This window comes from Amblyomma maculatum, chromosome 1 (assembly GCF_055883805.1).
Source record: "Amblyomma maculatum isolate TAMU_Amacu chromosome 1, ASM5588380v1, whole genome shotgun sequence".
NCBI classification, from domain to species: domain Eukaryota; kingdom Metazoa; phylum Arthropoda; class Arachnida; order Ixodida; family Ixodidae; genus Amblyomma; species Amblyomma maculatum.
Genome location: NC_139344.1, coordinates 161,251,079 through 161,264,172, shown reverse-complemented (window position 1 = coordinate 161,264,172; position 13,094 = coordinate 161,251,079). Strand labels below are relative to the sequence as shown.

Below are 13,094 nucleotides of genomic sequence, written 5' to 3'. Positions count from 1 at the left end.
GCTGTTGTATGGGCTTAGTTAGCGTTCGCCGCGGCAGCAGAGTGACGCTTGCCACGTGTTCTGCAGCTGCTGCACGAAGACTCGGAAGAATGCGTGAGGGAAGCAGGTAATAAGCACTGTAGCATTTTATTAAATCAAATTTGACACGATTATGCATGCGTGTATTTACGTATAGCCTGGTAAAAAGGCCTAGCGCGCAAGTTATTTTGGTGGCTGCGGCGATTGATACGAAGCCACGTGCAACGTAGAGAGGGAAGAGGAGTACGGGATGTGCACGTCTGCGGTCTGCCAGGAAACACTGGGGCGTTTGGATGCGCAGCGCGACGTGACGGCGTTTCGAACACAATGCCCTACACTCGTTCGTGGCCCTTTGCCGTGCACCGTCAACAGTGGTGCACTACGTCGTACACAGTGCCTGGTTATATGCTGCCCTGGATGCTGTAGCCATGCTTCCATTGTAGACATTTACGAGGGTTGCGGCGATGATCTTGGAGAGCTGATCGATGCCGCGATCCCCGACATGGGCTGCTGCGTACAAAGAAAATCCTCGGCCTCTTCGCAGCATACAGGAAACGGTGCTGTAAAAGAAAAGAGTAGAAAAAAGTTGCATTATGAACATAGCGATTTGATGAATGCGCAGCATATTACAAAACCTTAGACAAAGAAATCTGCGTTCTTGTACCTCAATCAGGGTTGAGAATGCGCACGGCAGATGTGCGCCTCAGCATAGCAGTCAGGCAGCGGTTAGTTGCCGACGGCGGATGTTTTCGTGGAGGTCTCCATAGCCGTGGCCGATTTTTTTTTTTTTTTGAACACGAGAAGCGTCCATGCCACGAGCTGCTGCTGCACGAGGTCCTGGAAGCACGTGGGGAGAGACAAGCGACACAGCACTTATAAATAAGCAAAATGCGAGACAATTTTGCGCAATTTATACCTACCTTGACGGTGCTTGCGATCTCCCGCAGGTCGTCGCCATTATCAACGTCATTCCGCCCAACGTAAAGCACGGATCGGCGTGCCGAAAGCGCATTCACGTAAACGCGCAGGCCCGCCATCGTCGAGCACCTCGGTGACCGAACGCGCCGGCGCCATGCAGCAGCGAGATTCACGAACCGAATGCCGCAATCGCGCGCGTTGCCAGAGCGGGGGGCACCTAGCGATTCCCTAGAGCGTCTAGGGACGAAAAAAAACAAGCAAACCAAGTTTTTGACTACGTCACGTCCGGTTAAGCATCGAGCCCGACGCAAAAAACGTCACGCCAGGCCGCGGCGTGTCCACCAATCAGCGTTTCTAGCCGAGCTACCCCTAAACGCTTCTGCCCGGACGGCTGGCACACCAGTTGCTGGTGGCGCCCTCTGCGCTGCGGCGCTTCCGTTATAGTGCTCTAGAGTATTGGGCAGTGTGACGACCGCGCGCGAAATGCATGGGAGCGGGGGGCCGCTTTTGCGATGATGGAGGCGCCGCAGCGCAGAGGGCGCCACCAGCAACTGGTGTGTCAGCCGTTCGGGCGCCCGCGTATGCGCGCTGCGCGGCGGGGCGGATCAGTACGTTCTTTTTCGCTTGTGCCTCATCTCGATCTGCTAGTGTCAACATTTGACAAATAACGGAGCTCAGTACTGTTAGCGCTCATCTAATGTATTTTCCATTTTGGCCGTCGGCAACACCTCGGAGAAGCAACATGACAGTAATTGGGTTCCGAAGAAAACAGCTTGGAGAGGGGCATACGAATTCACACTCGTAAAGCACGCTTCATTCGCCGTACAGCTTGAGTTAGCATTCCTAAAGCACTTAATTCACGTTTTGCAATGTAGTCGTTTTGAAGAGGGCGGTGTGGAGCCAGGATGTATGAAGAAGTCAAAAAGTGCAACCTATGCGTTCGAGCGCTGAATAAATACAGCTGGTCATCAGTAACCAATTATTAAGCCCAAAAATGGTATATATTCCGTTGATTGACATGCAAACCATGCCGACTACATTGCGTCATTTGAAGCCACTAGAAAAGTCGGCATTGCAGATCGATTGAAATATATATAGAGTACCCCGCTGAAGGTATATAGATGATAGCAAGGAGATGAAAAGCGAACGACAAGCAGGTAAACAGGCTTTTGAATAACAACACAGTGGGTCTGGAAACGTGGAAGAAGTAGGAGGTAAAGACTGCAAAAAAAAAAAAAAAAAAGGTGTCGCCTAACAGGGAGAGAGAAAGGGATGTGTAGGAGGCATGCGGCATCGTGAATAGAGCGACCGTGAAGGTGAAGAAGGGTTGAAAGTTTTGTGCGGCACGGCAAACGTACGACTCAGAAAGCGGACAATTAAAAATGGATATATGAAAGGCAATAAAGAAAAACGAAAACAGCCGAGCTTAAAAACCAATTGAAGGCATGGGACGACGAAAGCAGTGCACAAACAATTAAGCTACGTTATTCGGGCGTGCAATCGAACCCGTGTAGAGGTATGACTGTCGATATTTAGGAGTCAACAACTTAGTGAAAGTGCACGTTAATATAAAGACAATGTCGATATTTAGGAGTCAACAACTTAGTGAAAGTGCACATTAATCAAACCTTTTTTTTTCTTTCAATAAACTAGATTTTCTTGTAACGGATGGCTTTAAATACCCTGAGATGAGTGATTACTTAAGACATTTAATCTCAGTGCGTTATAGCTTGACGGTAACTCAATTCTTCCAGAGAATGTTTTCGTTCTAAGTAGCTTTTTTTTATTCTGCGTGCTCAAGCAACAGGTAATATGCAAGTGATTCTTACCACTAGAAAATCGCTCTAGGGATGTTTTGGTGCACATACAAAATGAAAAACAAAAAGAATAGCTTTGAGAAAAAAAAAAAAACGACGCATAGAGGACGCAGAGGCTATAGTATGCGCCTAATTCGCTGCCGCTAGAACATTATTATAACGTCGAAATGTTTAGTTTACTATATGGCGGGATTTTCGATAAGCTCTTAACACGCTGCGAAAGAGAGGTTGTAAGGCCGGCACTCGGTTTCTCACCATGAACAAAAACTGCGCAATAGGCTCGAAGCTAGGTCACAGTTTGTCCAACAATTTGACTCGGGTGGTCTTTCTGGACTCCTGTGCAATTCAGATTTTGCAACGTTCCTGTAGAGTGTTGAAGTTAAAAAAATTTATGTGCTTGGAACAGAAAGCTTACACTTGAAGTAATGAAATTTCATGTGCTTTTGCGGCTTCGCTTTTTGCGAAGTCAACGAACCGCGACAACAGTTCCCAAAGGAAAAAATAATTAAATTTCTTTGGAAATATTTCACGTGTAATATCAACCTTGTTATAATTTTCTTAGGGAAACAATTATAGCCTGATTAGTTCTGTAAAGAGTAGTCGGCAAGTCGCCCCATTATAGTCCTTTAACCAGTACATTCGATTACTCATATTTCGTACCACACACTCGAAAATAAACACGCATTAGTGTCCGGATTTGAATTTAGCCTTATATTAATTACTTGCGTATTAGGTGTTCCTCATTTTTTTTCGCATTTTTCCGTTTTCTCTCGGTGCGCGACAAGAACCGCAATACTTGCCAAGGCGACACGCAATTATGTGTTTTTTTTTATTTTGCTCTGTACATCTACCATTGATATGCTATTAAAGCGTCCGCACTCAAGTGCCCACTATAACCGCATTTCCTCGTAAGTGACTGGTTTAATTTTTCGTATTTTATTTGAAGCCTTGCCCTAGATGTACTTGACTTTTTTTTTTTTTTTGGCATCTGTGGAAATGTTTCACCCTTTCGTGAGCGGCACGTAAACAAATGTCCGTGACATATGTATTTGTTAATCGCTAAAAAAAAATAAATCCTTGAGTGGCGTATATGCTCATTTATTTTTGCCGGTTAGCAGTGTAATGCTTCAATTTATATGGTTAAAAATATATATATTTTGCTCGCGCACTAGTAATTTGTGTAAGCGGTGATTAGGGTGCAGAAAGAACACCAATTAAGGAAATGAATTAAATTGCTGATGATTTAAGATAAACGTTCAGTCATATATTGATAAGCGCAAACTGCAAAATATAAGCAGGTGTTCGTAAAAGATTCGCAAAGAGCCCTCATAAAGCTCAATTAAGCTTTGATTCTCACGTATATTGTTTTCCTCCGCGTATAATACCGCTCCTTACGGGAAGAACAAATACAAAACACCACACTTCGTGGGAAACAATGCGTACAAATATCTCATCTAACGATTTGTGGCTGTCCGCAGGAGTAAGAAGCGTTGAAAGAGATTTAAATAGCGATGCAAACATCGCGCGCTGCTCTGAAGGAACATCAAAGCGTGCAAGGCGTCTCCAGAGAGATGTAAAGGAATTGCATGGATCAGTTTAAGCCCCTGGAATAAGTAGTCTCTCTATCAAATACTGCACCAATGGCGTAGCGTTAGAAAATAGCTCCAAACAGAACAGCGCCCGCTCATCTGTACCTCCGCTGTCCCCGCGGCCGCTACGCGCCAAGCGCCGAACGTGGCACCCCTGTTGCAGGTCGCGCCCTCTCGCGGAAGTCGGTGCCTGTCATCGCAAAAGCGGCCCGCTCTCCGGCGCCGGTCGTCACACTGCCCAATCTTCTAGAGCACTATACTTCCGTCATCGCAAAAGCGGCCCTTCGCTCCAATGTATTGCGCGGCGCGGTCGACACACTGCCCAATCTTCGCACTATAACCGAGGTGCTCGACGATGGCGGGCCTGCGCGTTTACGTGAATGCGCTTTCGGCACGCCGATCCGTGCTGTACGTTGGGCGGAATGACGTTGATAATAGCGACGACCTGCGGGAGATCGCAAGCACCGTCAAGGTAAGTATAAATTGCGCAAAACTGTCTCGCATTTTGCTTATTTATAAGTGCTGTGTCGCTTGTCTCTCCCCACGTGCTTCCAGGACCTCGTGCAGCAGCAGCAGCTCGTGGCATGGACGCTCCTCGTGTTCAAAAAAAAAAAAAAAAAAAATCGGCCACGGCTATGGAGACACGGGCGCTTTCAACGGCAGTTCAGTTGGCGGTCAGTTAAACTGAAAGGCAGTTAGCGATGTTATACGGCAGCGCCAACTGCAGTTGAAGTCTCAACTACAGTTCAGTTCAACTGAGGTCGGCGGTCCCAGTTGAACCAGTCAACTAAGGTGGCTTTCAGCGGACGCGCCGCATCGACCGAATCGGCGGCATTTCCAGCCGCTGTGCGTTCTAAAATCACATGAAAGGTTGCTGCCCTAGCTAGCGCAAGTCCCAGCCTGCAACTTTAAATACTGAAACGAGTGCCAAAACACAAGCGCACGTAGCGGCACCAAAAAAACGACGATTAAGCCGCGAAGCCAGATGCGCCTCAAATGGATTACCTTGGCTTTGTGTCGAGTTTATTTGTTCCATACTCGAAAAAGAAAACGCGTGCAAAAGCCGCAATTTATTAATATAGAGTGTGCAAATGTTGTACAAAGTAATTTATATATGAAAAATAATGCACTTTTTTTAGTAAGAGTTGCTTGCATGTGGAGGATCACGTGATTCTAGGGGTCAACTGAGGTTCGCGATATGTTCCGTGTAACTACAGTCTACTGCCGTTCAGTTCAACGTCAGTTGGAACGCTGAACTGTGATTTAACTGAATGGCAGTTGAAACTGCCCGTGTAACACGGGTATAACCGCTGCCTGACTGCTATGCTGAGGCGCACGTCTGCCGTGCGCATTCTCAACCCTGATTGAGGTACAAGAACGCAATTTCTTTGTCGAAGGTTTTGTAATATGTTGCGCATTCATCAAATCGCTATGTTCATAATGCAACTTTTTTCTACTCTTTTACAGCACCGTTTCCTGTATGCTGCGAAGAGGCCGAGGATTTTCTTTGTACGCAGCAGCCCATGTCAGGGATCGCGGCATCGATCAGCTCTCCAAGATCATCGCCGCAACCCTCGTAAATGTCTACAGTAGAAGCATCGCTATAGCATCCAGGGCAGCATTATAACCAGGCACTGTGTACGACGTAGTGCACCACTGTTGACGGTGCACGGCAAAGGGCCACGGACTAGTGCGGGGCGTTGTGTTCGCCACGCCGTCACGTCGCTGCGCATCCAAACGGCCTTTTCAGGGCCGCCCCAATGTTTCCTGGCAGACCGCAGACCTGCACATCCCGTACTCCTCTTCCTACGTTGCACGTGGCTTCGTATCAATCTCCGCGGCCACCAAAATAACTTGCGCGCTAGGCCTCTTTATCAGGCTATACGTAAATACACGCATGCATAATCGTGTCAAATTTGATTTAATAAAGTTCTACAGGGCTTATTACCTGCTTCCCTCACGCATTCTTCCGAGTCTTCGTGCAGCAGCTGCAGAACACGTGGCAAGCGTCACTCTGCTGCCGCGACGAACGTTAGCTAAGCCCATACAACAGGGTTAACAGCTAGAGTATTCTCAGTGTGCATGGTGCGGCTTTGTTCAGCGATGTTAATGGAAGTATTGACATTTTATATAACAACTGCATAATTGTCTTGAATATTGCTTCATAAAGTACTGTACTGCTTAATTCCCACTTACCTCGTGCATTCCACAGCTGCTGCAGCTAGCACGTGGCCGGCGTCGTTCTCTCCAGTGCTGCAGTGACGACAAACTATAGGCCTCGCGATAGGCTACAATATACACCGCGGCTTTGTGCTGCTGTGTATTTTTTTTTATAAATGCATCACATTTCGAAGGTTATAGTCGCCATCCAAGATCACTTAACTCGAGAGCACGGGAAAAGGCAGGAGTGTACGCATCTGGATTGGATGCCATGTACAACGCCGTTTTTTTTTTTCTTTATTCTTTTTTACACAAAGCATCCTACGCGCTAGGCGTCCTAGACAAGGTTCAAGTGCAGTGCTCCTGTATATAGTAACCATGTATGGGGTGAGCGGTTGCCATGTTTTCAGTTCACTTTTGTTGGCTGTTTCTTAAATAAAAATTGTCATTGGTCTCTGTGTCTGTCACTGTGTCTAAAGAGCTGCTCTAGCCGAACCACGTACGTAGCGATGGACTGCACCGCGGCAGTATGGCTTTGTTCCAAGTTTAACAAAACAGTTGAGGGCAAATCAAAATCGGAAATGACCATTTCAAACTTGGATATTGGCCCCCAGTCAACAATTTGGAGTCCAATTCAATGGCAATAGTTCAGCTCTGTGCTAACATTTCGTACAATTAAGGGAGTCGAAATTATGGAAAAGGGCATGCATTTGTGAACATCAAACATGCTTCACATCCAATTAACATGTCATGCAATGCTAATATAAAAGCTCAATATTCTATCGGGGAACCCTATGAAATCTGCTAGAGTATGGAGCACACGTTCGTAGAGATATTTTTTTTTTTAATTACCAGCATGTCATGTCATGCAATGCTGATATAAAAGCTCAATATTCTATCGGGGAACTCTATGAAATCTGCTAGAGTAGGGAGCACACGTTCGTAGAGATATTTTTTTTTTAATTACCAGCACTCGCAAAGGTATTGGAAATAATTGAATCAAGTCCCATTCAAGGAATCAGATGAACAGTAACAAAAACAAATCATCCTTTATATATTTTGTTTAGTACCTCAATGAAGAGTATTGGGCACAGTTTTGCTGAATTTGTACATAAATGACAATTCATATTGACAACAGTGTTCAGCTCATCATGTATGCTGATAATAGTGTGTTTATTACTGGCTTTGATCTCAATGAGACTATTTTACATTGAAATTATTTACTTGAAAAATCGTTTGCCTGGTCCAATTTCATGAAGAAATAAACACAGAAAAACTATTTTGTTTTGAGTCTGAAATAAGAAAATGATGCAAGAGATGGCTACCGATCTATAATAAAAATATTGACCTTGTAGAAACTCGCATAAGTCTTAGTGTGAATTTTTTTCATTTGAGATAGGAAATTCATATAAGCAACACTGCAAATAAAAAAAAAAGATTTCTTCAATGAGTGAGCTTTACCTTGATGTGGTACTTTCCATACCTTTAATTATGCAAGTCCCCACAGATAAGGTATTGCAGTTTTATGTGGGCAAGCACCACAAGAGCAAATATCAATAAAATGATAATTCTCAGCAAATTAAATGTGTGTTTCTTACATAACCGATATTGACTGCCGGTTTACGACATGACACCTCCGTGCAGAATACAGTATAGTTATCTTTAACTATGAATGCCACTTGTCGCATGTTTCCTATTTTTCTTGGCAGGACAATAAAAGCTTTCTTTCCTTGATGGCACTGCTGCAATTTAGAGCCACTCCATTTTTAACTCAAAACTCCAACCTCTGGTTTCTCCCGCACTTTCACACTTGGTGCAACCTGCAATCAATAAAACACAATCTAATGGTCTCACTGAATGAACTTAAACAGGCATTCCTGAAATTGTGAAAACAGCTATGAATACACTTTTTAGGGTTGTAAAATCAGAAATGTTGCAAAGTTAAAGAGCACTGCAGAATCTGCATTGGACAATGCAAAAGAACGGATGCTGCTGCAACATTACATCACCCTCCATCGATTGACACCACTCATTAACCTACACCACTTCTCAATTACTCACATCTGCTGCGGACAAGATTTTGCAGACACGTTCTGCGGATGCGGTGTGCGGACGCGGTCTGCGGACAAAAATCTGTGAAATCTGTGGATTTGCCAGCGCTGTGTTAATGTATTTTATGTTATCACTTATACTACTTGAGAATTCATTTAGTGTTCTATCAGTGTGTTGTGTTACCTTGCTAACAAGTTTCCTTACATCTTCTTTGCACGTGTTATTGTATGTAGTTGTATCTCCCCTACAATAATGCCTCATGGGCGCTATAGGTACTCACAATAAATAAATAAATAAATAAACATAGCGAAGTAATACTTTCGCATTAATAGATCTTCTAGACATAGGGTCTCTAATTCTTGCACTTTTTTTAAATAATGTGTAAATTTTTTTATCCTACTCTGCAGCTAACGTCTGCTGCTCCTTTGTAAATGGGTCCAGGACCTAAGTGCATGAGTTGCTCTCTGAAACATATAATTTAGCTCTCGAGACTATCTAATATGCTCGAATTAAAATCATTGACTCCAGATTGGACTTTGAAATTAGTTGCAAAATTTTTAACTGCAAAGCCTATTGAAATCTAATATGTTTGAGTGTATTTTTACTAGGGAGCGAAATGCACCAGCTTCCTTTAACATCTTAGCCGGCGCACACACAATGCATCATTGAAATGTAGTTTGAATTCCAGTTTCACCATGCATAACAATTGTCCGTTCAGTTTGGATGTTCATTAGGAATATCAATTCTAATCCGTAAGATGACCATAATTTAGCAGCCAATAATAAAAATAAATTGCTTCTTTACACAGAGTTAAAACTATGCAGTTGGGACTAAGTACTTATTCCAGCTGGAGGTCATCTGGAAACTGGAAGACATTTGATTATGGAAATTCAATTAGGACTGGAAATTCTAATTGGAAAGAATGAAAAGATGCCTAAATGGAATGAGGGCTTCTGGAGAAAGTGTAAATTCTGGAAACTCAATTGGATAATGCAAGACTCTTTAGCAGGATCTAGAACACATCTTTTACAAATGAACACTTGAAACTTAGAGCACTGGCTGATGCTCACCGCCGCAGTTCTCAGAATTACTGACAGCATGGTCAAAACTACAGTAGGTGTTAGTGCAGTATACACCAGTGTTGTCACTGCGAAGTGCAGAGCCACAAAGCAGAGGACTGCCATCCTTACTACTGCCAATATAAAATTCCTTCTCAGAGCCACCCCATTGTTTCCTGGCAGATCATGGGCCTTCAACTTCATTGTCATGTATTCTCATTTTTAGTTTTTTGTAGGATGTTTTGGGCCTTCGGTGGTCTGTCATGCAACACTGCATGACTAATCCACTGAGTGTAAAGCCGTTAACCAACAGAGATATCTTTTCACTTCATGTGCGGCTCACAAACATCATGCATAAAAGAGGCCACATGTCACTATTCCATCTTTCTTTACACTTTCTTTCTTTAGCACACTCTAAAACCATTCCTGTAAAAAGCTAGAGCTTCTTTTGCGCAAAGAGACATGGCAATTATTGTAGCTTGAAACATTTTCACAACGAAAAAATAAATGCATGAGGCGGCTCACAACCATCGTTTTTTTGTAAAATTGTGTTGCTTCATAGGCAGTAACTTAACAACACTGACAACATTTCTACATTACTTTGAAACAACCCAGGCAAAACTCCTAACTGATGTAAATGGTTTAAGGAACAAACTTCCAGTTCATACCAGTTGTATAACAATGGATCCCCAACTGGAATTCAACTGGGATCAACGTTCATGCGTATAAGGTACCCGTTGCATGCGAGCCTTGCTACCTGTTGATGGTTTACAACTCAGAAAGAACACAAAAACGAGGGCACAAGTGCAGATAAGGCGCATGTTTGCAGTCTCCATGACCGGTTGTATTCTTTCCTCTGTATCCCATGAAAGCACTCCATTTCTAGCCCCCAATGGCGGAGGTCTGCGACATCCGGTGCAATGACGTGGGGCATCCCCCCCCCCCCCCCCTTCTTCATGAACACACCTGAGCGCAATACCATTAACTACTTTGTCGTCAAGGCTTTCTTCAACTGGGGAAGTTCGTTTTTCGTATCGCACAACATGGTGCAAGCCATGGCATTTTTTTCCTTCATTCTTAAGACTTCAACGTAATAAGCATACCCCACAACTGATAATAAGCTATATTACGAGGGGCATACGTCATATTTTTTCTTTTCTTAAGAAAGGTGCATTTGTGAAGAACTAAGTAGAGGTTTTTGACAGATGAATTTCTAGATTTTGACCACTCAAATAAAAGGACATATATAAAAACCACAAGAATTGCAAACTTTGAGCATGTAGAAATACTTGGTAACACGCACAGTAACTAAAAAGTGGCAAACTGGCAGATGCGACCAGGATTATAACACGGTGCCATTGTGAACAATTTCGGTTACATCAGGCATAGCGCAGTGCCAGCAAAAGCCTTGAGAACTAGCCAATGGGCTGTATTGTAGTTCATATTTTTTATGCTTCCACAAACTCTTCATAAGGACTGTTGAAAGCTTTGAACATGCACAAGACAACTACCATTACATCGGCCACAGTGACAAAGAATAAAGTAAATACGAACCAGCTAGAATGTTAGACTGAGCGTTCACATGCAAATATGGGCGTAGAAATGCCATTTGAGAAGTAAGCATGCTAATAGTGAAAGAGACAACTCGAACACACAAAAGAGAACTGAAGTTAGAAAAACAAACAAGCGGTCATAATTGAGGCCTTCAACAACTACGCTGTAAAAGACAAATTTTGCAGAGGGCCAAGTGCATAATTTATCCTGCCACACAAATGAAATAAGCATACCCCTCGATCAATTATAGAAATCGCTTGTGTACAAAAAGTGGGAAACACTGAAGTCATCTTGCTTTGAGCAACTAATTTCAGATATTATAAATCTTGTTTTGAAAGCTGGTATTGATATAAAGAGCATAAAGCGAAAAAAAAAAAAAACCCGACATGCCAACATTTTCATTTTCCGGTCTTTAAGGCTTCAAAGCTGCTACTCGGTTTGTCAAAATCAATGTTTTTTGCCAGCTCACCTACGAGAGATGATAATGCAAGAACTGAAAGTGTGCACTGACCCATCATAGGTCCTCTTCCTTACAGGACACAACCTCCTCCTCTCACAGGATACAACAGACACTCATATATTAGGAATAGTTGCAGGCTGGAGAGAGGCTCTAGAAAATCTCAATCTGGGGAACTCCAATGCTGCCCAACTGTTGGCCTCTTCGAGTCCAATGTTTGCCACTTTAATTTGAGGTGTCTCCTCAGCCAAGGCATTTCGATGAAATGTGTTCTATCAGACAGCTTGTCGTAGAAGGATGTAAGCTTCGGAATACATACTTTAAGGCTTGAGAGGTCCCTCAGCAGAATAAAGAAATCTCTTCACTTCAAGAGGACCAGATATGTTCTGCGGCTTCTAAAATTTAATGCAGAGCTCGGCATAAAATCTACCAGTGCAGTCAAGCATCGTCCCTTTTATTTTCTTCCTGCAATGAAAACCCTGAACCTCAGACACATTCCCCTACCATACACTTTTTTAACTTCTGGGGCCTGTCTACTGATATTCTGAGCTCATTTGATTTTATGAATTTCTGCTCAATAGCCTTGCACACTGTGGCCACACATCATCTTTGAGAAAGAGCTTTAAATCATCCATCTTTGCCACCACTTTGTCAAGGTATAGGTGCTTTGTCTGCAAATGAAATTGTGCAGCATTTACTACTTCAGGTACTGCATGCTCTAGCTGCAAGCAACATAGAAAAGCAATGGCACAGACTACTGTAGCCTCCTTGCAAATAAAAAAGTACCAATGAGCAGTGATGCCTTGCTAACAGAATACATTTAGTCTCAAAGTGGTCTTCAGCAGCGGAGTGATAGTGGGGGTCGTCAGGTTTGATTTCATGATGGACTGAATTGAACCTCTCATTTTAACAATAACCTTCTCTTACAGCAACAAAAGATTGAAAGCATTCTCGTGAGGAAAAGAACTTAAGGCCCACAGTATTGCAGCATGTGAATTGCCTTGCATATATTTCTCTAACTGCACTCTTTGCATTACCACCCTCCCCCCCCCCCCCCCCATTCCCAGCCACACTTTCCTGAGCACTGCACCCAGTGCAGTCCTCACACCCCTATAGGGACAGCAAGGTTTCTAACCCCTCCTTTATGCTAAAAAAAAAATGCCTTTTTATATCCTGGAAAGCAATCCCACAATGTCTGGACAGCCCGAAATTCAGCAAATACTCGTTTCACTCATCTTTGCACCTTAGTAATGTATAAGAAAGTTCTCTTTTTTTTTTTTTTTTTTTTTTTGCTGTTGACATATTAGTTGCATAAAACGTGGCATATGCCCAGAAAATTTTGTTAAAAATTGGCTATAGTGCATGCTACCTTTCTCTTTCATAAGTCTTTTGCAAACTGAAGTGGTGGACCACATTAACTTATTCTTCATTGCATTATGCCATCATTGTGCAATTAAAAAAGTGTCCACTT

The 13,094-nt window shown here is 43.3% G+C and overlaps 1 long non-coding RNA gene across 1 annotated transcript; it reads right to left on the bottom strand.

Moving 5' to 3' along the window:
• Positions 1–452: 452 nt before the first annotated feature.
• LOC146204756 (uncharacterized) lies at positions 453–1,141 on the bottom strand. The gene is made up of 3 exons (XR_014702912.1): positions 939–1,141; positions 683–855; positions 453–578 (listed from the first exon to the last, which is right to left on the bottom strand). It is a non-coding gene; the product is annotated as an uncharacterized LOC146204756 (long non-coding RNA).
• Positions 1,142–13,094: the final 11,953 nt, after the last annotated feature.